This window comes from Zootoca vivipara, chromosome 9, assembly GCF_965207765.1.
Source record: "Zootoca vivipara chromosome 9, rZooViv2.hap1.1, whole genome shotgun sequence".
Lineage (NCBI taxonomy): Eukaryota > Metazoa > Chordata > Lepidosauria > Squamata > Lacertidae > Zootoca > Zootoca vivipara.
Window position 1 is genome coordinate 36,396,905 of NC_142592.1, and position 23,434 is coordinate 36,420,338.

The 23,434-nt window shown below is 43.0% G+C and overlaps 1 long non-coding RNA gene across 2 annotated transcripts; it reads right to left on the reverse strand.

The window, feature by feature from the left end:
• Window positions 1-16,097: 16,097 nt before the first annotated feature.
• LOC148684596 (uncharacterized) lies at window positions 16,098-22,417 on the reverse strand. 2 transcript variants are annotated; one of them, XR_015945947.1, is made up of 3 exons: window positions 22,354-22,417; window positions 22,090-22,194; window positions 16,098-17,633 (listed from the first exon to the last, which is right to left on the reverse strand). It is a non-coding gene; the product is annotated as an uncharacterized LOC148684596 (long non-coding RNA). The 2 variants fall into 2 exon arrangements; XR_015945948.1 differs by having other exon boundaries at window positions 22,090-22,158; window positions 22,253-22,393.
• Window positions 22,418-23,434: the final 1,017 nt, after the last annotated feature.

The window sequence follows — 23,434 nt, forward strand, 5'->3', positions numbered from 1 at the left end:
ACTTTATAAACTGTTGTTATTGAGCATATTCTTTGAAGATGAGGAGTTGCTGACGAGAAAAGCCCCCCTCTAGTTGGACGGAAGGAGTGCCTGGACGCGTTCGGAGGATTTATGAGTTGTGACGCACTTTGAATTGGAGCAGCGACCTGAAGCTAAGTTCAGCTATAGGGCAAGGAGAACCATTAATTTACCAAGAGTCAATGCATGGTGTGAGATCTGGTTCTTCGGCCTGGAAAAGCTGTAAATTTTATAAATCTACATGGTTATGAGAGAAAACGAAAGTGATTTGAGTTTTTTTAAGATGGCGCTGCTTCGTGTTGAGAGCCGACGCAATAGGGACGCTCCGGACCAAGAAGATTTATGGGGGGGCTGGACTGATTAACTCACACAGGAGAAAGAACATTTGTGAAACTTTGTTTGACATTTATCTCAGCAGCTGGGAAATAATCGGTTGAAAGAGGAAAACATCTATGTGACTGTAAAGGGAAAGATCTGGATTATTATGGATTTGGAGAGACGATTTGAACTTTAGAAAAAAGACGACAGTGGACGGTTGCGAGGAATCCCCAATTTCTTGAAGCATGGGAACCCTAAAAAATTTTTTTAGATGATTTGGCATAACATTCGGTTTGATTGATATATATGTGTATAATTTGAAATAATGAATGTGATATAATTGGTTTTAATTGGAAAAATTAATAAAAATCTATTTTTAAAAAAAAAAAAAAAAAGCAAACCCAGAAGTGATTGTTCTAGTTTGTGAACATTCTTTGGAACCCAAACATCCATCACCACTTCCGATTGGCTGCAGGAGCTTTCAGAAAGGATTCCGTTCAACTTCCAAGGTACCACTGTGTTATAACATATTACATGAAACCTAACACCTCAACTGACAATTTAATTAACTTTCAATGACTTGTTCTTAAATTGTCGGTCAAGGTGATGTTTCTCTTTGAGAGTGCAATCTGGGAAATTTAAAGCCAAGAGGAGCCTGGTAGCTACTATAACAGAAAATAGATTTGTCACACCCTTATAATGCCATCCTGTGCGCACTAACTTAGAAATAAATCACACGGAATTCAATGGCACTTACTCCAAAATCAGAGAATTGTGTAAGATTGCACACTTAATCTCACTAAATTGGTCTTATTCTATCTGAATGTTGTATAATTAAAGCAAGTATTAGTAATGGGTGAAATCTGTCAAGGATCTGAAATTCCTGGGGAATTTGTGAAATCAAGCTTTACTAAAGGTTCATACCGCCTTCTGTTTCCTGTTTTGCATCTGGCAGATATGCGACACATACAAAAAAAAGATGCATTGGTATTCTAGGATTTCTATTCTGGATCCTGTCCAAAATCTACAAAACAAAAGATCCTGAAATAGAAAAATAAATAAAGCTGGGAAACTCAAGTCACAAGATTCCTTCCATCCTAAAGTTTACACGTTTTCTTTTTCCCAAGCTTTGAGCTGAGTTTCAGAAGGAAACTGTGTCCATGCCAATAAGGCACTATCTTCCTTCTTATATCCATTTTATTTTAAGGCATTTAATTTGTTGTTGCTGTTATCAAGAACAATATATAACCACTCAGTTATGCCAACAGTTATTTATTTTTAAAAATCTGGTGCTGCTTAATACCTCAAGTATTAAGCCGTATACACTAGGAATACAGGAGGGCTATAGCGTAAAATCAATTAAAATTTAATTAGGGAAAAAAACATACCAAAAATGCCTGCTGGTGTTTTATTTTGGGGGATTTTTAAAGTCTTTACCAAGTACCAGAAGTTCCAACAGGGAATTCTACAGAATTAGATCCACAGGACTGAAAGCACACCCCTTGGTGGAGATGACCTGTGCATATATAGTTAACCATTGGGAAGCCTGCAAAACTGAATTGAACTAGTGTCTCATGCTCCACCACCGAGAGACCCTACTTGGGCTCAAAGAAATGGACTCAACGCCCTTTTCCAGCATGTGGGTCCTATCTATCCCACAACCCCAAAGAAACACTTGGAATCAAGTATGAAAGCTCTGGTAACTTCACAAACAAGTTTTGGATAAACCCACGTGATGTGGACCTGCCAGGGCAGAACTCACAACCTATACACATCTGGGTCTGGATTTATGTGCATTTATGTATATATATGCTTGTGTCCATCTGGAAATCCATGCCCTTGGGCACTGGGGAGTGCATGGGAATGGAATGCAATCAGTGTTTTCACTCTTTTTGTGCATTATTTTCTGTATTTTATGTATGTATTGTGTCTTGTTTTTGTAAACCTGGGTAGTGTGCATGCAGGCCGAACGTTGACCTAACAAGAGTGGCCAGGCTAGTGAGGTGCTGAGAAGCCACCCTCTTCCTGACACAGGGCTTGTCCACACTTTTACTTGTCCCACCACTTTCCCCCAGGGAAACCAGCTCTTTATCACTGAATCAAAGCAAACGGGCCTGGATGGTGTACATGTGGGGCAGGGTGGCAATGAGGTCAGAGCTGCATGGGCAAACCAGTAGTGCCAATCCAACACTCCCAACGATGCGCCTGCCCTGACTTTGCCTCTTCCAAGCCCCTACACCATTCAGACGGTGTCAGGAGGGCAGCTTCACAGCACCACCACACTGTGCTGGCAGGACAAACTTTGGTAATAAGCCACCTGGTGCAAGGCCATTTGACGCCCTTCCCTGGTGAGGCTCTGGCAGGGTTCTAGAGCCCTCCCAGCACCTTCCCAAAGCTGGGTAAGCACTAATAGGCTTTGAGAAGGAAGAAGGAGGGCTCTAGGACCCTGTTAGAACCCTCATGCCTCATTCCCAAAGCAGGGGGAGGGCTTACCAGGCTTTGAAAAGGCATCCTCCTTGGCTGCGCACCTGGTGCAACCCTACCACTGCCCTAAATCTGTCTCTAGTGCTGGTCTCCCCTGGATTCTAGCAACTACTGTTTAAGACTTTCCTCATATTTGTATATCGAATGATAGTCACAACACTGCCGTCTTATTTCCAGTGCCACCAAACCTGGCTACTTTCCAGTTAATTCTTAACTGCCAACCTCATGTCCATTAATGTCTGCCTTCATCCCCGCAAGCCACCCCATGCTAGTATATTCCAGCAAAAGCTTGTTACAGGCTTAGCAATTGAGCCTGTGACTCCCTTCCAAAGAGATTTTAAAGAACTGTAACCTCCAGATAATCTTGAAAATGTAAGTTGATCATTTACAGATGTTTAACTTCACAAAAAGATTTCCACTGACTTTATGTCCAAAGGTATTTATAGAATTTACAGCAGAGGCTGCCCAGCCTCTGTGTGGGCAGGCAGGGTGCAGTCAGCAGCTTGAAACTGCCACATTTGCCTGCAATCGCTTGCCATTCCCCAACCTCCCAGCCTCTCTCTCCTGTGGTGATAGTACAAGGAAAGCAATAAGGGATTCAGTGCATTGAACTGGATCCCACCCTCTCACAGACCCTTCTGTTGTGCGAGAGACTCCAAGGGTTTCTGTGCTTACCCAGGTTTCAGGTTCCTTGCAATGAAGGTCATTGGAAATAGTGATAGGATATGTGATTTTATTTACACCTATATACAACCTGGTCCTAGGACAGAAGGGCTCACAGCATTAAGACTCCAACAGATCTTCCCTCCCAGCTAGATCTCTCAGGAGTCACAGCTCTGGGTCCAGCATAGAGCAAGACCAGCCTGTGTCTCCAGCTTCCAGTGTCAGCTGAAACTCACACCCACACAGCTCCTCTTGGGCCTATTGTTCTCCATCCTAGGATGACATGGGATTCAGCCACATGAAGTGGGAAAAGGCCCACCAATTTGTCTCTATGGCAACAGGGCAACTCCTGTCCAACCTCTTTGGACATGTAAATGGCAGAACTTACCTGGCCATCTAAGGCCAGTTACCAAGAAACTTGTCCGACTGGTTCAGGAGCCTCTTACACTAGTTTCTAAACTTCACTGAGGACAGGATCACAGACCTGAAAGGCACCCACAGATATCATCCAGACCAGGCACCCCCAAACTGCGGCCCTCCAGATGTTTTGGCCTACAACTCCCATGATCCCTAGCTAACAGGACCAGTGGTCAGGGATGATGGGAATTGTAGTCCAAAATATCTGGAGGGCCGAAGTTTGGGGATGCCTGATCCAGACAGACCCCCCCCCAAAAAAAAACCCTATAACAATACTTTTACATGAAGAGGAGTCTCATTGCTATTGCATGGACAGCATAGTGTGTGTCTTCCATCTTTTTCTTCCTACATACTTTTTCTTTCTACATACTTTTTTCTTCCTACATACTGTATTGGGATAACTGTTCCAGGAAACTACGGTACTTGATGGAATATGGTTCCGATAGTTATACCAGTTTCCCTTATTTGTTTTAACTAGCCTATATTTTACAATAATTTTTAATGTTCTGCCCTTATCTGTGCTAAATGATGAGTACCGATTGTGCTTTTATGATACTCTGCTTTGATTGGCGATGATGTCCCCAAAGCTAGCATATAAATAGTATAATAAACAAATAAACTACTTTAAAAAATGATCCTGACTGGTATTATTTTGCTACATTAAAACTTACTGTTGTCATTATTATTACCAAAAGTTTACTATCTTTACTATCTGTTCTTATATGGGCCTGCTGTGGTAGCATTATCCTGAGCAGGGAACCTCTTAAGATGGTGCAATGCCCCTCCCACTACCACCAGCTCTCAGTGTACATTATGCTATCTATGAAGGACTCCTGACCATATGTTTTTGCCTCTGCAGTTAACAGCAGCTTCAGGCAGTGCAGAGCTTCATGCTCCAGCACCAGGGGCAGAGAGCAGGCGGGGGTGTGCCTGGCGCACATCCTGGGGGCGTGGTGCACCGCCTGTGGGGGCGTGGCTCCCAGTTTAGAGGGGCAGCCATGATGGCACCTCACCGGGATCGTGGTGCCGGAGTCAGTGCGCTCCCCCTTCCCCCCCTCTTCCTCCGCCAGTGGCTTCAGGATGGGGTGACTTACATCTGGGAATTGATGTAGGGACGAAGAATTTCTCTTTCCTTCCTTCCTTCTCTCTCTAACACACACACATATTGTGGTCCCAGTGCAAAGCAGGGCTGCTTTTTGGCTTACTCACTTGGGTGGCTTGTAAAACTTGACCCTAAATGAGCGAACCAATCGTTCATGAGTGGCCACTCCTGTCTTCTCTTGCTTATGCAAAAGCACTGACCAGCACACTTCCCACACCTCCCCCGCTCTCTTGACATGCGCAAATACTTGCTGTCTCCTTATGCTCAGGCATCTGCTGTCATCGCTGGCAGGTTCTTGCTCTGATGTTGTTCTTATAGGGAAAGCTATGCAGCTTTTTATTTCATGACAAATGCCAGTGCCTCTTGTATACAATAACAGCCTATTAATAATCCCCAATAGCTGTAGCAATGGAGTCATAACGATGCCACCAGAACCAAAATGTTAACATCTGCAAAGGCAAGTCAGACCCATTTTCGCTATATGTGCTCACACAACTGGCTCGGTCTGCAAGACTTGCACTGTCATGTCATTTTCATTTTGCACTTGCAAGAAATTGGCTGTTCAGTGTGGCAGCACCTATGCTCTGGAACGGCCTGCCTGTTAATATCAGGCCTTCATTGTGTTGCCTTTGATGCCTGCTAAAATACCCAGGCATGTAATTTAATTGTGTATATTTGTTTTCAAAACTATATTTTATCTGTGGTTTTATAATTTACTTACATCTAATGCTTTTCAGGGACGTAGGTGGCACTGTGGTCTAAACCACTGAGCCTGGGGCTTGCCGATCAGAAGGTTGGCGGTTCGAATCCCCGCCACAGGGTGAGCTCCTGTTGTTCGGTCCCAGCTCCTGCCCACTTAGCAGTTCAAAAGCAGGTCAAAGTGCAAGTAGATAAATAGGTACCGCTACAGTGGGAAGGTAAACGGCGTTTCCGTGTGCTGCTCTGGTTCGCCAGAAGTGGCTTAGTTATGCTGGCCACATGACCTGGAAGCTGTCTGCGGACAAACACCGGCTCCCTCAGCCTATAGAGCGAGATGAGCGCTGCAACCCCAGAGTCATCCACGACTGGACCTAACGGCCAGGGGTACCTTTACCTTTAATGCTTTTCAGGTCTGCTTTTATCACTATTTTTAAAACCAATGCTTTATATATCTTGTTTATTGGATTTCTTACCCACTGCAAAGGAAGGTTTTACCATTTGAGGGAACATTCTTCTGATGTAAAGTGTTTTTAATATTGCATTATTGCACTATTTTATGTAAATCAGGCTTCCTCAACCTCGGCCCTCCAGATGTTTTGAGACTACAATTTCCATCATCCCTGCCCACTGGTCCTGCTAGCTAGGGATCATGGGAGTTGTAGGCCAAAAACATCTGGAGGGCTGAGGTTGAGGAAGCCTGATGGAAATGGTTCAGATATGTAAGTTTTTAAAATCATTACTACGCAGCACATAAATTTTGGGGAACTTCCAGACCTGCCTCCATCTGTGCAAGTAGAGCAGGGATCAGGACCCTGGGCGGGCAGGCAGCAACAAGCTCAAGCGCAAAAACTGTGGATTAAATTAAAGTTTATTTTAAAGGTCACATTAAATAGAATAAGGAGGCATTCAAAGTCGGCACTGTTGGGCATAATACTGTACCAAATTATTAGAAGTTTCTGTTAGCTTTCCACAGCTTCAGTTAACACCCCATCCTGATTCCAAATGAAAAGCGCAAGACTCAGCTCCAAAGCTTTAGTTTCGTTCCAACTCAAGACTCATGTTTCCCTACCTCATTGTGGACTGTCCCCTGAGGTTTGCTCCCCATCCTAGTAAATATCCACTGCCAAGTCAGTAGCTTTGCTGTAATCCAATCTTCATCTGCTTTTGCCCCAGGGTACATTTTAGTCCACAGCAAAGTGAAATGAGATGGGTTCTTAGCAGAGCTTGCCCAAGACATTTTGCTGCCTGAGGCAGAAGAACTAACAGCATCCCATCCCTCCACTGAGTCAAGGTGCATAATACCCAAGGCCACACAAGTTATTCCGCCATCCGAAGCAGAAAATCCCACAAAGCACCTCTCCAAACACAAAAATACAATAATAAGAAATTAAATTGGGTACAATTTGCTGTCCTTTCGTGACACTCACATTTTGCTGCTTGAGGCGGCCGATTCACTCTAACATAACACCCAGCCCTAGTTGTTGACCTCCGCTTTGAACATGCCTGCATTCACCAATAGGGTCAAGCGGGAGGCTTTCTTGGATGAAGAAAGAATTAATTTAATTCAGCCACTGGGAACTGCGACAACTTCATTGGCATAGTTACAGGTAGGTAGCCGTGTTGGTCTGAGTCGAAGCAAAATAAAAAAATTCCTTCAGTAGCACCTTAAAGACCAACTAAGTTTTTATTTTGGTATGAGCTTTCGTGCACGCACACGAAAGCTCATACCAAAATAAAAACTTAGTTGGTCTTTAAGGTGCTACTGAAGGAATTTTTTTATTTAACTTCATTGGCAGTTACACTTTGGAGGAGGGTAGCTACATTTTGGGACCTGACATAATCTCTGGGCTGCGGCAGCATTACAATCAGACCCACATTTTAAGATGTGTAAACTGTCTGAAATTAAAAGCTGCTATTCAAGCATGTTCAGATGCTGAGAATGGTGTGGGTGGGTGTGAAGTAATCTTCCCCACATAGTCCTTCCTATACCTTGTCCTGGAAAGGAAAGGCAGCACTATTGTTTCATTGTTCAGCCAGCTTTCCTTTCTTCTTTTTCAGACCAAGAAAGGAGGAGGGGGGAAACACAAAGAATTCCTTTCTTGCCTATTTACAAAACACACCACATGTTACTTTTCCAGAATTCTACGATGTTTGCACTTGCAATATATGAGATAGGTTGTTGGCGCAACCCATAGCAGCCATTCTTTTGCACACCTCCCGCTCATTTCAATGCGATTTGAAGCAACAAAACAAAACCCAGTGAATAATGCCCTTTGCTTGCTTCATTGCAGGCATTGTCAACATAGGAAGCTGTATTGTACCAAAATAAAAAAATTCCTTCAGTAGCACCTTAAAGACCAACTAAGTTTATATTTTGGTATGAGCTTTCGTGTGCATGCACACTTCTTCAGATACAGTATTGTACCAAATCAGACTATTGGTCCACCAGCACTATTGTCTTCCCAGGGTTTTTGGAAGGAGGTTTCCCCAGCCCTAGAGACAAAGCAAGTGCTCTATCGCTGAACTGAAGAGCTATGATTGCCCTCCATGCTAGAACTTTTCAGAAGTCTGAGCTACTATATTCCAATTTTTTTACTATATTTTAAATAGAGGTCATTTCCAGACTGTTGGTATTTTGCAGAAGGAAGTCAAGTGGATATTGAAAATGTAGATTTGTGCAATTAAAGTAGATTAAAGCACTATCTATCACCCAAGTGTGGGTGGTGGGGGACCTCTGACTTTTTTGGTTAGAAAACTGCTGAGGAAATGCCCTGGACAGTGTGGGATGAACAAATGGGTAATATGAAGGTGCATTAACATCCCACAAGCAAACCAGGATGAATTCTCGTTAACCTCCCCGCAAACAAATCAGAACAAATCCTCTATAAAGAACAAATTCTAACCTTCACGTAAGCTTTGTGCTAGGGAATCATGATGAATGTTCAATTCACAGGTCATTTGGAGGAGCCTGAAAATATGTTTCACTATACTGTAATGGGGAAAACTGACCAAACAATCTTCTGGCCTGCTCAATCCAGGTGCTGTTGATGCGACCCCACCGCTTCCTCTTCTTGGGGATCTTAATCTAGGTGAGGCAGTAGGGATTTTGGATCTGAGCTTAGTAATGGACTGGATGAGGCCCAATAAACTGTAAGATGGAGGTTTTGTTCAGGTTTGGTCTGTGTCTGGCTATTTATGTGAAATCCAACCAATCTTGGTTTCCCTTCCCCTAGAAGAGCAGGTTTGTGGGTGCGCTTAGATCCACCTGCATCACAGGAGACGCAGGTGGCCTCAGTCTTATGGAGCATCTCATGCAGCTTAGGCTGATAATACCAACTCTACCTGGACAAAGAGAGCCCTATGACTATCCATGCTCTAGTAACACTATGATTCTATTATTCTCACCTCCCAGCTGGATTTCTGCGATGTGTTATATGTGGAGCTGCCTTTGAGGACAGACCAGCAACTACAGCTGGCCCAAAACAGAGCAGCAAGATTGTTAATGGGTGCCAGCAGATATCAGTATATTATGCCAGTACTTCATCATCATCATCATCATTTTTTATTTCCACCCCGCCCATCTGACTGGGTTTCCCCAGCCACTCTTCCAACACACATAAAACATAAAAAGTCAACCATTTAAAACTTTCCGATGCAAGGCTGCCTTCAGATGTCTTCTAAAAGTTGTGTAGTTCTTTATCTCCTTGACATCTGATGGGAGGACGTTCCATCATCTGCACTAGCTTCCAGCCTGTTATCAGGCCCAATTCTAAGTGCTGTCACTAACCTTTATAATGAAAGCTTGAGAGCACCTCCTCCCAGGTGTACCTTAAGGTTTTTATTGGAAGCCCCATCTAATGCAGTGTGGCAAAGGGAGAGGGTATTTCCTGTGGTGGCACATTGGTTAAGAATGTCAGAAGAGCCCTGCAGGATCAGGCCAATGGCCCATCTAGTTCAACATTCTCCTTCTCACAGTGGCCAACCAGATGCCTACAGGAAGCATGCAAGCAGGGGCAATAGCACTCAGGGATTGCAAGCAGCTGTCATTCAGAAGCATATTGCCTCTGACAATGGCAGTAGAACATAGCCATTGTGACAAGTGCTAGCCATTGATAGCCTTAGCCTCCATAGTTATGGAATGCTCTCCCCAGAGAGGCTTACCTGGCATCTGCATTAGTGGGGCATTTCCCTCACTCCTCCAGGCTTTTAAAATCCCATGCTTTTAGAACTATTTTGTCTCTGGCTTGATGGTTTTTAAGTGCCGCTTACTGCTTTTATCTCACTCGCTAGATCATCACCTTGTAACGTTGCATGCTTTTAAAATTAATTTTACACTGGTGTTGCTTTTTACACACTGATTGTTCTTACTAATCTTGACAGTAATTTTATTTTATGGGTTTTAAATGGTGAACTGCCTTGACTGGATGGAGCCATACAGAAATCCATCTATAAATAAAGCAAAACAAAACAAAAATTATTCTTAAATTGGGCTTGAAGTGGACTGTGCTCTGCAAAGGAGGTCTCAGCGCAGAGCTACGCTAAATAGATCAATCATCTGGCTCTAAGGCTGCCCATCTTATTTCAGCAACTCCTCTCCCTCCCTCCCCCCCCTCTTCATCTACAGATATTAACAGGTGATTATGTTTCTCCTCATGCTGTGAAAAGCTTAACCTGGTAACTTTTGCAAATCAAGCAGCTGTTAAGTCACAGGAGGAGGCCAAACTGACCTGGACATGATAAAGCCAAGCTTTTTCTTTCTTTCTTCTTTTTAACTTTTGCAGCTCCCTCTGAGCTAATTCAGAAGTCTACCAAGTTTTAAAAGCTATCTGCTCTTTGGTGCAGAAAGTTGCTGCAGAGCAAAGTGCTGTTTGGACAGAGGCCAGCCTCTGCGCAATGTTTCTCACCCTTGTGTTCACAGCATGTTCTATTTCTGAATATAAAACAGAGTATAAAAGCCCCATGTAGGTTTAGTGCTGCTGATATCATCATACCCTTACACCTGTTCATCCGGCCTTTAGATCGAAGCAGTTACAAAGCTAATGAATGACATCTAAACGGTGCTGGATAAAAAAACCCACACTGACTCAACTCTCCTCATAACATCACAAAAAGCCTGTGATCTGATAGATCTAATCTAAAGGGTCTGATCTAATAGGCAAAGATATGTTATTGCTGTAACTTGTCTGAAGTGGAGGCTTCCTCATGGTTCTGTGACTTCTTATTCCATTCACAATGTTACACAGTTGCCTTCTCTGAGGGACATGCCAATTACATCATATGGCAATTGGGGAAGCCTAGGAAGGCATCAACAACAGGAACAAAAGGATTTTATCTCCTTTTGTGCAGCTGTAGCACAATACCCAAAATGCAGTTGAGGAAGAAGGGAGCCCTTGCTGCTGGGGAGTTGGCTTATCACATTTCCAGCTTTCCAGGCAATGGGTGAGATGCATGCCAAGAAGGGGCAACTGTAGGCCTGCAAAAGACCTCAAGTTTCACTAAATCAATTTCCCTGACATCAAAGTTGATGAAGGGTGATTTTAAATGAATTAAATCAGGGTAGCTATGGTTTTCCCAGTAGTGATGTATGAAAGTGAGAACTGGACCATAAAGAAGGCTGATCACTGAAGAATTGATGCTTTTGAATTATGGTGCTGGAGGAGACTCTTGAGAGTCCCATGGACTGCAAGAAGATCAGACCTATCCATTCTGAAGGAAATCAGCCCTGAGTGCTCACTGGAAGGACAGATCCTGAAGCTGAGGCTCCAATATTTTGGCCACCTCATGAGAAGAGAAGACTCCCTGGAAAAGACCCTGATGTTGGGAAAGATTGAGGGCACAAGGAGAAGGGGGATGACAGAGGACAAGATGGTTGGACAGTGTTCTCGAAGCTACCCACATGAGTCTGACCAAACTGCGGGAGGCAGTGGAAGACAGGAGTGCCTGGCATGCTCTGGTCCATGGGGTCACGAATAGTCAGACACAACTAAACAACAAGGTGCTGCAGCAAGTAAAGGTTATGTCATAATAAGCACGTGCCTTTAAGGCAGAAATTAGAAAGCTACTGTGTGGCCTTCCAGGTGTTGTCAGATTACAGCTCTAACCATTGGCCATGTTGGCTGGGGTTGATGGGAGTTGGAGTCTGAGAACATGTGGAAGGCCTGCTTTAAGGTGCCACAAGGCTTTTTGCTGTTTTTGCTAAAACCTAAGGCAGTTGTGTTCTGTGTCCAATCATGCTCTCAGTAACACCAGCCTCAGGCAGAATTCTCCCTGAATTCTGCAGCTGTAGCTGGACTGTAGCTTCCGTCCTTCCTGACTGGAGCTGATGAGAATTAGAGCCACACCTGGAAGGCCACAATTTCCTCATCCCTGTCCTAAACACCTAGACAGATTTTGTCAAACACATGACACCCGTCCCTTCATGCTGTTATGAAAAAATGTACCCCAAAATGCGTTGCCTTTTAAGAAGGACAGACGCGGGTCGGAAGCTCCAAAATTTGCTCTAAGTTCAGCTCCGCCGGGAAAATGACAGAGACCACACGATGCTGTCAGGAAAAACAAACTGATCCCTTTATTGCAGAATGCAATGCTACAGCTGTAGGGTCCCTGCCTCTGGAAAGAAGGAAGGAACCCCGGGAAATGGTGAAGCCCCTTTTTATACCCTCCTGTCCCTGCGTGAAAATCCCTGGACTGGGAGGGAGGGGAAGGACAAGGAGGATGGGTGGCGATCGGATTAGCTGGGTGGGGAGATGACTTTTTCTTTCAGATGGCGGGATGTCAATTGCTCTTCTCCTGTCGCTGATGGTGCTCCCTGTTGTTTGGCAGGAGGGGCAATCAGTCGAGATGGGTGCAGAGGTGGGGCAGTTCCTGGCGATTTCCGTGGGGTGGAAGTCCGCCCGGCAGGTGCTTTCCTCCAGGCCATGGAAGGGTGGGCTACGTTGAGGATGGCATTTTATTTGAATAAAGTTGTTCCAGCTAATCCCTCTATTGTCCGTGTGTCCTTGAATGGGTATAGGGTGGTAGTAGGGCAAGGTTCAGGTGGGTTGGGATCATACAGGGTTCATACAGAAAATATACCTGGAAAACATACCTAATACAGGGATTTCTAATTAAAAGGTAGCAGTCCTGACATATACAGTTCTAAGATATAAAACAGCAATTCTAATACAGAGAGATACTAGCAATTCTAATACAGAGGCAGCGGATAGAGATTTCATGGTAAGAGAACATATAATAGGCTGTATTATTAACTTGAGTAGAAAAGTTTCACTTTGGATTTGGGCGGTTTCCCCCCTCCTTCTGGAAACATTGTTTTGTTCTGGGCGGAGGGGAGGTGGAGAGGGGAAATGTGTGAGTTTATGCTAACTGTTGTGCATATGCAGATCCTTAAGCCTTCCTTCAGGCAGGGTCGCGTCCTAGCGGGAGGGGTGGGGAGACAGGGAAGATGGCATTGAACAGGATTCTGGGTATTGCAGCTGTCAAATTCTGTCACCCCTCTCTGTTCATTAATAATGGTGTCCTGCAAACCCCCCCCCAATATGATTTTATAACAGTCCCCTCTCTGAGGCAATATTGTTGTGTAACAACCAATCATTGCCTCACATAATCGACAGTGACGTATTCTCCATTTCCCAGGTGGTACATTGGCACAACCTCGGGGTATGTGGTGGCGGCTCAAAGGGGGGCTTGGGTTGAGGGGGAGTGGTCTGCGGAGCACTGTCATCATGGTGGGGAAGCACTGTATGCAGCGGTATTCTAGCACTTCTGGGAAAAACAAGTGGTCTATGCTTTACATTTACCAGAAGATCCACCAATATTGACTGGAAAGTGCAGTTTGTTTGTTTTTACCTTTTTGTGTGTTCTCAGGTGTCAAAGGTAGCTCTCCTCTGGTCTCACACCTCCATCATGGCACAGCAGCAACAATCCCTGGTGAATCCCCTTAGGGCTTTCATATTGACCATGTCACCTGGCACTTGCCATAGCTGCCACAGGTTTGGACATGTCATGAGAGAGATGCCTTGGCCTTTCTATGGGATTTTTTTTTAATAGGCTCTGGTCTTGCACTGTAGGGAGTTGCTCAGTTGCTCTTAAAGGGAGAAAGCTACTTGCACCTTGGATACACTTGCCCAATTAGAACTGACCCAATTAGAATTTATACAGCCCCATAAAAACCATTCTGAAAAGGGCACATGTCCAAATTGGCCAATTTAATTCTATAAGGAATCATTCCTGGTAAATCAAGGCATATACACCTTCTTGTATCTGCTGTTTTCATGGATCCTGAAACTGCTTCTTGGTAAAAAGAAGGCTGGCACACTCCAAAGTGCCAGGTGAGATAAGGAAATGTGGTCATAAATTGATCTAAATGATGGACTATGCAATAGCCTGATCTATCAGAAAACATGAGTCCTCTATTGGGCGTATAAGGAATATTACACTATACAATAACTTACTATACATTAAACGTGAAAACAATTACACACAAAAATTGTCCCCTCCTTTGTGGAAATAACATATACTTGTCAGACATAGGTCAATGTTTCTGCAGAATATCACGTAACATAAAAACATAATTATATATCAGTTGCACAGTCTTGAGGGCACAGTCTAAAATAAAAAAGAAATATCCTTGTAACTCATTTCCCCCCCTTTGTCAGTCCCATTTGACACATTTCAGCATTCCTACATAATAACACATAATGCATAAAACCTTCACATTGTTAATTTTACACCATTTGTATATCTTGAGGCAATTAGGTGAACTTGAGATAATTCTTGCTGCTTTTGCATGTATTTCCAACCTTGGGCACAAGGGCTTTTCTTGTCTGCCTTTGAGTCACTGGGAGGAAGTTAACAGCACTTCTAAACCTTGCTGAAACATTATAGCTTTCTAGGTTCTTCCTTCTTTGGTTGTGATCAAAGAGATAAAATGTCCTTCATAGTTCAATTACTTAGTTCCTCAAGTCTTTTATGGGAATAAATTGTTGTGGCCACTGTGTATGATTTTATAACAATGCCATAGGAAGCTTGGAGAGTGTGAGCCTCTGAATTGCCACACTTCTTCAATCATCAAGGTTTTTCCAGAGGTTTCTGCAAACCTCCTGTTGATTTTAGGGCATAGGGGTTAAAGAAAATGCTCCTGCGAGAATGCTGCATTCATTGCCTAGAAATTCCAGGTGCTCTCTATCAGCTTTGTGCTTTTAGCAATCTTGTCACGAACCTTTAAGTTTCCATGTTTTGACCTTCAATGCTTATCTGATATCTCTTTGATATTGTGCATAACTGCACATGGCTGCTGGACAACTGTGTGTTGGTGCCATCAGCAGCAAACACATTCCCAAGATGAAGACGAGCTCTGCCATTGTAAGAGGACTGAGCATTACAGCATCTGAGAGCCTTATAATAAGGGAGATAACTAAACGGCTTGGATATAAAATCCAAGGACACATCATATGTAAACAGGCTGTGATTTGACAAAATAGATCTGCTCCTGGATGAGAGGGAAACTGAGATGTGTGAGTTCAAGCGGTGGTTTAAAACTAACTTCCCACGTGGCTTCATACACAGTCTGGCAAGTCCAACTTTAGTAAATGGTCAGCTGTATCCACTGTGGTGGAGTTAAATGGGCTACTGCTACTAATCAGAATCAGGTGGGAAGATAATGGTTACTGCAACATTAACCTCTAGTTCCTGGGCCATGTCAGGTCCCAAAGTGGAAAGTTTTCTGTTTCCTTCCCATCCAGTTCTAGTTAAAATGAAGCTATTAATGATTACAAATCATTTGCAGTGTTTCCTAGTAAAGCACTTTAGAAGTCTGATCAAATGACCCATAACTCTCTTGTTAAGTTGCTGTCAGGTCTCTTGTCTTTGAATGGCAGATCCACACTATATATTTAAAGCATGCTCCATCCACATTTAAAGCACATGATGCCCCCAAAGAATCATGGGAACTGTACTTGGTTAAGAGTGCTGGAAACAGTACTTCTGTGGGGAGATAGTACAGTTTCCAGGATTATTGGGGAGTGTCATATGCCTTGTGTGTTGAATATGCTTTAAATGTATATAATGTGGAGAAACACACACAAAGAGGATTTTAAAGTCAACTAATTCATATTTTATGATGAAAATTAGCTGGTTGTCAGTGGGTCTTCCCTTTTTATTTTCCTTTTTTTAAGAAGTTGACCTATTTTCTGTTGTGCTGTGAATAAATGCAGCAATGCTTGCAACCTGAACCAGTGAGGGTGGGGATAGGCAGAAAGACAACATATTCTTCCTCCTGATGCTCCTTCTTGAGTAACCATTTGTTGCCACATAGATTGTGTTCTCAGGTCTCTTTCTTTCTTTCTTTCTTTCTTTCTTTCTTTCTTTCTTTCTTTCTTTCTTTCTTTCTTTCTTTCTTCCCTCCCTGAGACCCATTACTGTACCTGCTTTCTTCCCTCATGCCAGTTCACTGAAGCTGTCATCTGCGCATGTGCTATCATTTGCACATGTGCAACAGCTGTCTGAAATGTACACACCTCAGCTTAACTGCTGCTCCCATTTTCAAATTGACTGGAAGCTGGTTTGAAGGGAAGCACATTAAACAGGAGTATTTCTCAAGAAACAACAGGATGCATGTGGATTGTGGCTAACTATGTGTACTTGGCTTCAAACACCAGCGGTGGAAGCATGCTAGAGCTGGGGTAAGCAGCAATGTGTACACAGCCACAATCTATTGTTGTAACCTCCTCAGAGCTGCCAGAGTGGGCAGGCTAACTGTCCAAATAAATAAAAGAAACGTAGGAAAGGTTATTTTTAAAGAAGCCCTTCCCCCAACTCCCACACCACCCTCCTTCTGCTGATCGGATCTCCTTCAGCTACGTAATCCCTGACTTTTAAATGCCTGGACTTCTCAATTTCCCCATCTAAATAAAGATACAGGCATCCTTCAACAATAACATACATTCAGAATCATTTGTGCCTTCCACTAAAATTTTGCCTTATCTTTGTTTTCCTTGGGAAGGGAATTTAATTACAGTGTTACATAAAACGAGTATTTTGTTAACATTGGAAAGAGGTTATGCTCTGCATTAAGCTCCAAAAAAGTCTGTGTTTACAGTACATAATTCTTTTTCCAGCTGTTCCCTTACTCATTAACAAAGTAAATTAGATATTTCTTAAACCAGCACCTTACTTTGTTGACTTCATCAAAATGCAGAACATAATGGACATGGAAAATTACTACCCCAGAAGATGTTCAGTAATGGTGACTTCTTCAAATACTGTAATTATCGTTTCATTGGGAAATCAGTTATGGCTGCCACAGAACCGTACTAAAAAAAACACACCTAAATGTGCTCCTCCGGTGCCTCTTGTTACATAAACAGAGAAAAAGGGTGTACATTGTAAAAAACACAGCCACGGTTTCACTGTTAATGTGGAAAACACTAAGCATCTTCACACTGGATCAGTCAAGTATGTGAAAACAAGTTTTGCTCTGTACTTCCAGTCAAGAGGAAGAGACAGCTGGATGAGGAAGAACCCCTCCCCCATCCCCCAATGTTAGGGGAATGACCTTCCCCATGTCATGAAGTGGTTCAATTGGCTTGCAAGCTGGCTAGGCACAGTGCAAAGTCTAGTACTGGAGAGTCTGCAATCAGTTGCCCTCTTAATTTGCCCACAGGTGTGTTGTTGTTTCTTTGTAATCAGTTTTATACTTGTAAACCACTTAGAAGCCATTTTACCAGTTAAGCATCATATAAATCAATAAACAATATTTTTAAAATTGTCTAGACTTAGTACAGCTAGAGCTTTTTATTTAAAAAATCTCCATGATTGTCCTTCCAAAAGAGGCTCTATTCCAGGTTGTGGATTTAATGCTTGCTCCTTCTGCTCAGAGGTTGAAATTATTTGCAGATGTGGCCTGATCCTATGGACATTTATTCAGAAGTAAGACCTAAGGTGTAATTATATTATTATTATTATCATCATCATTATTATCATCATCATCATCGTCGTCATTTACCCCACCCATCTGGCTGGGTTTCCCCAGCCACTCTGGGTTGCTTAAAGGTTGAGCATAAGATTGCACCCTTTGCTTGTAAACTTCTTGGTGCTGTACAAAGTGGACTAAGCAAAGGGTGCATGCAATAGTCATCATCGTCCTTGTCCTCATACAAAAAAAAAGGAGATCCACTCAGACTTAGTCAGATGCATGAGGTAAATACAGTAGAACACTGCGTTCAGTCATACACGGGTACATTCAATATGTGGATACATGTACTCTGTACTCATTTTTTTAGGTTCGCATGTTTCATTATGTGTACAATCATTCCCACAAACATTTACAGTGGTACCTTGGGTTACAAACACCTCAGGTTACAAACACTTCGGGTTACAGACTCCGCTAACCTGGAAGTAGTACCTCAGGTTAAGAACTTTGCCTCAGGATGAGAACAGAAATTGTGCGGCGGTGGCACAGCAGCATCGGGAGGCACCATTAGCAAAAGCGCACCTCAGGTTAAGAAAGGTTTCGGCTTAAAAACGGACCTCCTGAACGAATTAAGTTTGTAACCAGACGTACCACTGTACAAACCCCTTGTACCTGTGAACAGCATAATGTGTGAACTACTCTACTGGAATTAATGGGATATATGTTAGCTAAGCATGACTAAATTTGGGTCCAATCCAATGAACGACACTCAACTCAACCTCCTGTTGGTCTTTGGCTGGTGAGTTTAGATTCAGAACACTGATATTGACTATAAACTCTTGTCTCTCTGCACAGTGTTTCATCAGGGCTGTTTTCCGAAAAACACTCTCTCCGTAGGTTTTCTTAACATGTTACATTTATATATCTTATTAACTGAAGGAGGTTGCTATGGCCGTCATCCCTCCCCCCCCCCCACTGAAACCAAGAGAGATGAAAGGAGCCCTGATTTATAGCTAAAAGCAACTGCTTTGGATAAATGCACATCTACATAGCTGTTGATTTAATCAGTGATTTGCAGTACCAAAATAGAGGTTTTATTGTTCAAGAAAATAATGAGGGAGTGGGTGACAAGACCAGTTTCTTTTCAGTTAACAAAGGTTTAAGTTTCATATGGAATTATCTCAAACTCACAGAGTAGGGCTCCATACACACTACACATACAAAGTACATTTAAAGCACACACACCCAAGAATCCTGGGAACTGTAGCTACAGTGCCCAGCATCCTTAACAAACTACAGTTCCCAGGATTCCTGAAGAGGTGTGTGTACACTTTAAATGTGCATTAAATATATGGTGTGGATGCAGCCTACATTTCAGAATGCACACTGACCGCTAAGCCACTGAATGGGAGGCTGCCCTAATGGGAATATCAAGCTACCCAATAAGAAGGTTAAGCGAACAAGGACTGGACTCAATGTCTGGACTCAATGACCGAGCTATCAGGTTGTTTTCATCTCTAAAGACCATGATAAATTATGACAGTACAGCCAAGGCTTTTAAACGTTTATAGCTGTGAGATGTGTTAGCGAGACCAAGCTGACCTCATAAATTCTTCTGCCTCAGTGACCCTTCCAAGTCTCACCACTGGTGTCTAAGGGCATACCCATGCCACACAGTATATCAACACAAACTTCCTTCCTGAAATATATGCCAATCTGTCTCTTGAGATTTGCCTGCTTCAGGTACAACAGAATGATCTCAACTGAGGCAATTGTGTTGCTTGGATACATTCTTCAGCAGGAAGAATCCCTTTTATTCATATCCTACCTCTGGAGCATAATTTTAGATGCTTATGTTTATAATGAAAATGCAGATTCTGTTGTAGCAAAAATGGCACGTCTCTTAATACAAGGAAGAGATAATAACTCTTGAGATCTGTCTGGGATTAACCTGGATTAATTAAATGAAGGGCTAGTTCATTAGACGGGTTCATTAGAAACCAATCCAAGTAGCCACAGTAGGCTAATACATTTACCAGGCTCAACTAAAATGTCACACAATAGCAAGTTTTGACTTCTGTTAATATGTCTCTGTCTCTCTCTAGGCTGAATGTTAAGCAAATGCCTATGGGGCAAAAGCGTGAGTAAATTGAGCACTATATTGGAGCCCAGGGCTTTTTTTCAGCCAGAACTTGCCAGAACTCAGTTCCGCCACCTCTCAGGTGGGCGCCATTGCCATTCTAGGAGAATGAGAGAAGAGATCGTGGTGAGTTCTGGCACCTCTTTTTCTAGAAAAAGAACACTGTTGGAGGCCAAAAGGCTAGCTTCACAACTACCCATGGCTTTAATACATTTTGAAGAGTACAGTACAACATTTAGCCGTCCAGGAGAGGGAGCCTAAAACTGAACAAAGGTTTTCTTCTGCTGCCTGAGGATGGGACATACTTTTGGCAGTGGAGACTGCTCCGTTATGGTGAATGGGGAGCTGCCCCACCAACCTCAAGTCAACCCACACCTGCCTACCTTCTTACTGACATCCAGTTCAGGGGGTTGCGCTGGCTCTCCGCTTCCTCCCTCTTAGTCTGAGTGTTGCTGTTGTAGAACTCAGCAGAGAAGAAGATGGGGACAAAAGAAGAACTAGTTGCTGGTGTGCCTGCCATTGGCTCTGGCCTCACCTACTGTAGGTCTCCCTACCTTCCACCCTACCAGTCCCAATGGGCACTACTGACATTTGGAGCTTACATACCCTCCAGCTTTGCTAATATAAATATTGCCAGATTTGTCTTTTTGACTGTGCCCTGGCTCCCATGGGTTCCAATGAAGTTGGGAGACAGACCTGAGCTGCTGATAAATTTTAATGCTAATGGTGAGCAGCAACTATTCTTTGCCCTAGAACAGGGGTCAGCAAACTTTCTCAGCAGGGGGCCGGTCCACTGTCCCTCAGACCTTGTGGGGGGCCGGACTATATTTTGAAAAAAAATTATGAATGAATTCCTATGCCTCACAAATAACCCAGAGATGCATTTTAAATAAAAGGACACATTCTACTCATGTAAAAACACCAGGCAGGCCCCCCAAATAACCCAGAGATGCATTTTAAATAAAAGAACACATTCTACTCATGTAAAAACATGCTGATTCCTGGACCATCCGCGGGCCGGATTTAGAAGGCGATTGGGCCGCATCTAGCCCCCGGGCCTTAGTTTGGGGACCCTTGCCCTAGAAGCTTTTAATGCAATTTGAAATCTGTTTTGCACCAGGAAGACATACTGTATATCGAATTGAGACTTCAGACCTCCACAGATTTCCCTGTAAGTCCCACTAAACTTCATGGGACTTTCCTGAGTAGACAGGTATAGAACTGTGCTTTAGATCTGCCTAGCTCCACTACTTTCCATTTAAAGCTTCAGGCCTCACACACTTAGCTTTTCTCCTGTGCTTTCTGGGCTTAGATCTGTGCTTTAAAGCTCCATGTCGGAGTGCTTTTCCTTTTTTGCCATGCCACTTTCCTCAGAAAACCCACTGTTTAACACTGAATACAAACAACTGGCAACTGAGGTTTTCAATGGATTGCCAATTGCCTCAATTCAGCAGTAACTAGTGAGTTTTCGTGGGGAAAGCACCAGGGCAAAAAGAAAAGGGGGAAAGTGCTAGGATGCAGAGCTTTAACGCATGGGCCTCTGCCTAGAAATGTGGCACAAAGGGAAGTCTTGATGAGCCCTCAGAAACAGCAGACTTTTGGGGCCCAACATTATGTTCAGAACCTGTAATAATGACCTGAAAGTGGCCATTTGTGAACAAAGTAACTTCAGAAGGAAACACCAACAAGAAACCCCAGGAAACAAGGAATCAAAAAGTTCGATTCTATTCACTTGGGCTCCAACATAATGCTCAATCATAGGGCTTACTCTCAAGTAAGTGTGAATAACAATGTAACAATTCTCTGTCCTGGACTGTGGCTGTTAATGTCTACAGAATGGAAAGATGAATCTATTTGCCTCCAGAAACTTTTCCATATGTAGCTTCATGGTATTGGCAGTTTTGAAGGACATAGGAAAGGGCACACCTTACAATAATATAAATTACCATGTTTTTCCATTAGGGAAGTCAAAAGACCAATAAAAAAGAGTGTAACAAATAAAGATTATTTTGGAACTTTTTAATGAACTCTGCAACCTCTTATAAAACCATAACATCAACTATCCAGTTATGTATGCAGAAACATTATATGTCAATATATATATATTTTTGTTATGGTATTTTAAAGGTAACGCTCCAACTTGTTATGTACTTTCAACAGTGACTGATGTACTCCCAGCATCCAATCCCCCACTAAATGGGTTGACCAGTTTTGTTTTGCTTTTCAGCCAATGGGTAGAAAAACACGCAAGTAAAGCCATTTCTCCCCACTAAGTCATCATTGATAGTTATTATCATAATCATAAACATATTTTGTGCTGAGCTGGAATTCTGGACTCACCAAAAACTTCACTCTGTAGCCCCAAAAGTCCTGCTCAGACATCTATGCACTGCTCATCCCTGGAGGAGTCTAAGGAGAAATTCCCATTAATTGAGTGACTCGCAGCTGAAAGGAAAGAACAATTCTGTTTTATAAACACATTATGAAGAAAGTCTAAAAATACCATGGGAGAGAGAATAACGAAGAGGAAATTTCTGCAGGCTTTTTGAATCTTATTTTCAGAGAGATGGGAATGATATCCTAGGCGGGGAACATGTTTCGTACTTTTGTCACACAACCTTCCATTTTTGCATCTGTCTTGCTGAAATGAGAACAGCCCTGCTTTGACTGGATATAATGATGTTTTTTTACTAAGGGCAAAGTTTAGCCAGACAGATAGATAAGACACTTGGCCATTTGGATGAAGCAATCAAATGTACATGCCAAATGAACAGATCTATAGACTTTGAACAAAGCTCTCCTCTCTCAGACCCATCCCTCCACTCCACTGTAGCAAATGAATCAGGGCCTAGTTAGTGGCTAAAGCTTGGGGATTGAGTCATATGACCTTGCTTGTATTCCTGGCTCTGCCTTGGCAAGGTGACTTTGGCAAGAAACTTACATCAGTGCGTGTGTGTGTGTTTGCTTTATAAAGTGAAGGTAGCTCCCATACCTGTTTTAATCTGTACCATACTTTCGTAGAAATGCAAAGCATTTCAGCATGTTTATTCTGGTTTTCCTTATCTGGGGAACATCCTGTAATATTCCTGATTGATCGGTGGATCTTGATAAAGAAATACTACAATGACACAGCTTCGCCCTGCTCTGCAGTTGCATGATCTGCAGAAGCAGAGGCAAGCCAAGCTAATTTGGCATGCTGGAGAAATTCAGTCTCTGCATAAAATACCAGGCTATTGCCTGGAGCTAACTAGGGCTGGGTGCCTTTGTCCACCCAGTGACCCTGTCCCTTGGTTTTGCATGCCTCCAGGTAAAAGCAGCCGCTCCTGGAAAGAGTGTCCATATGCATGCCAGCTTCTATTCAAAGATATCAGAGCAGATAGCAACAAGGCATTCAGGCTGCTCTGAATGTTGCGTCCAGAGGGAAGAGAAGCAGCAGTTTGTTGCAGCAAGTGGAGCGAATATTTCCGTTCCTTTTGGAATTTGGTGACAAGCACATCAAAACAAATGACAGTAATTTAAAGTGACCAAAGGTTCATATGGGGTAAATTGCAGGAGAAAGTGGCATTTGGAGAGGAATGCAATGTCTATGTTCTTTATAAAGGCATTATCAGAATCCCCAATGCTCTTGGGAAAGGATTGTAGCTCAGTGAGAGACCAGACCATTGACTTTGCATGAAGAAAGTCC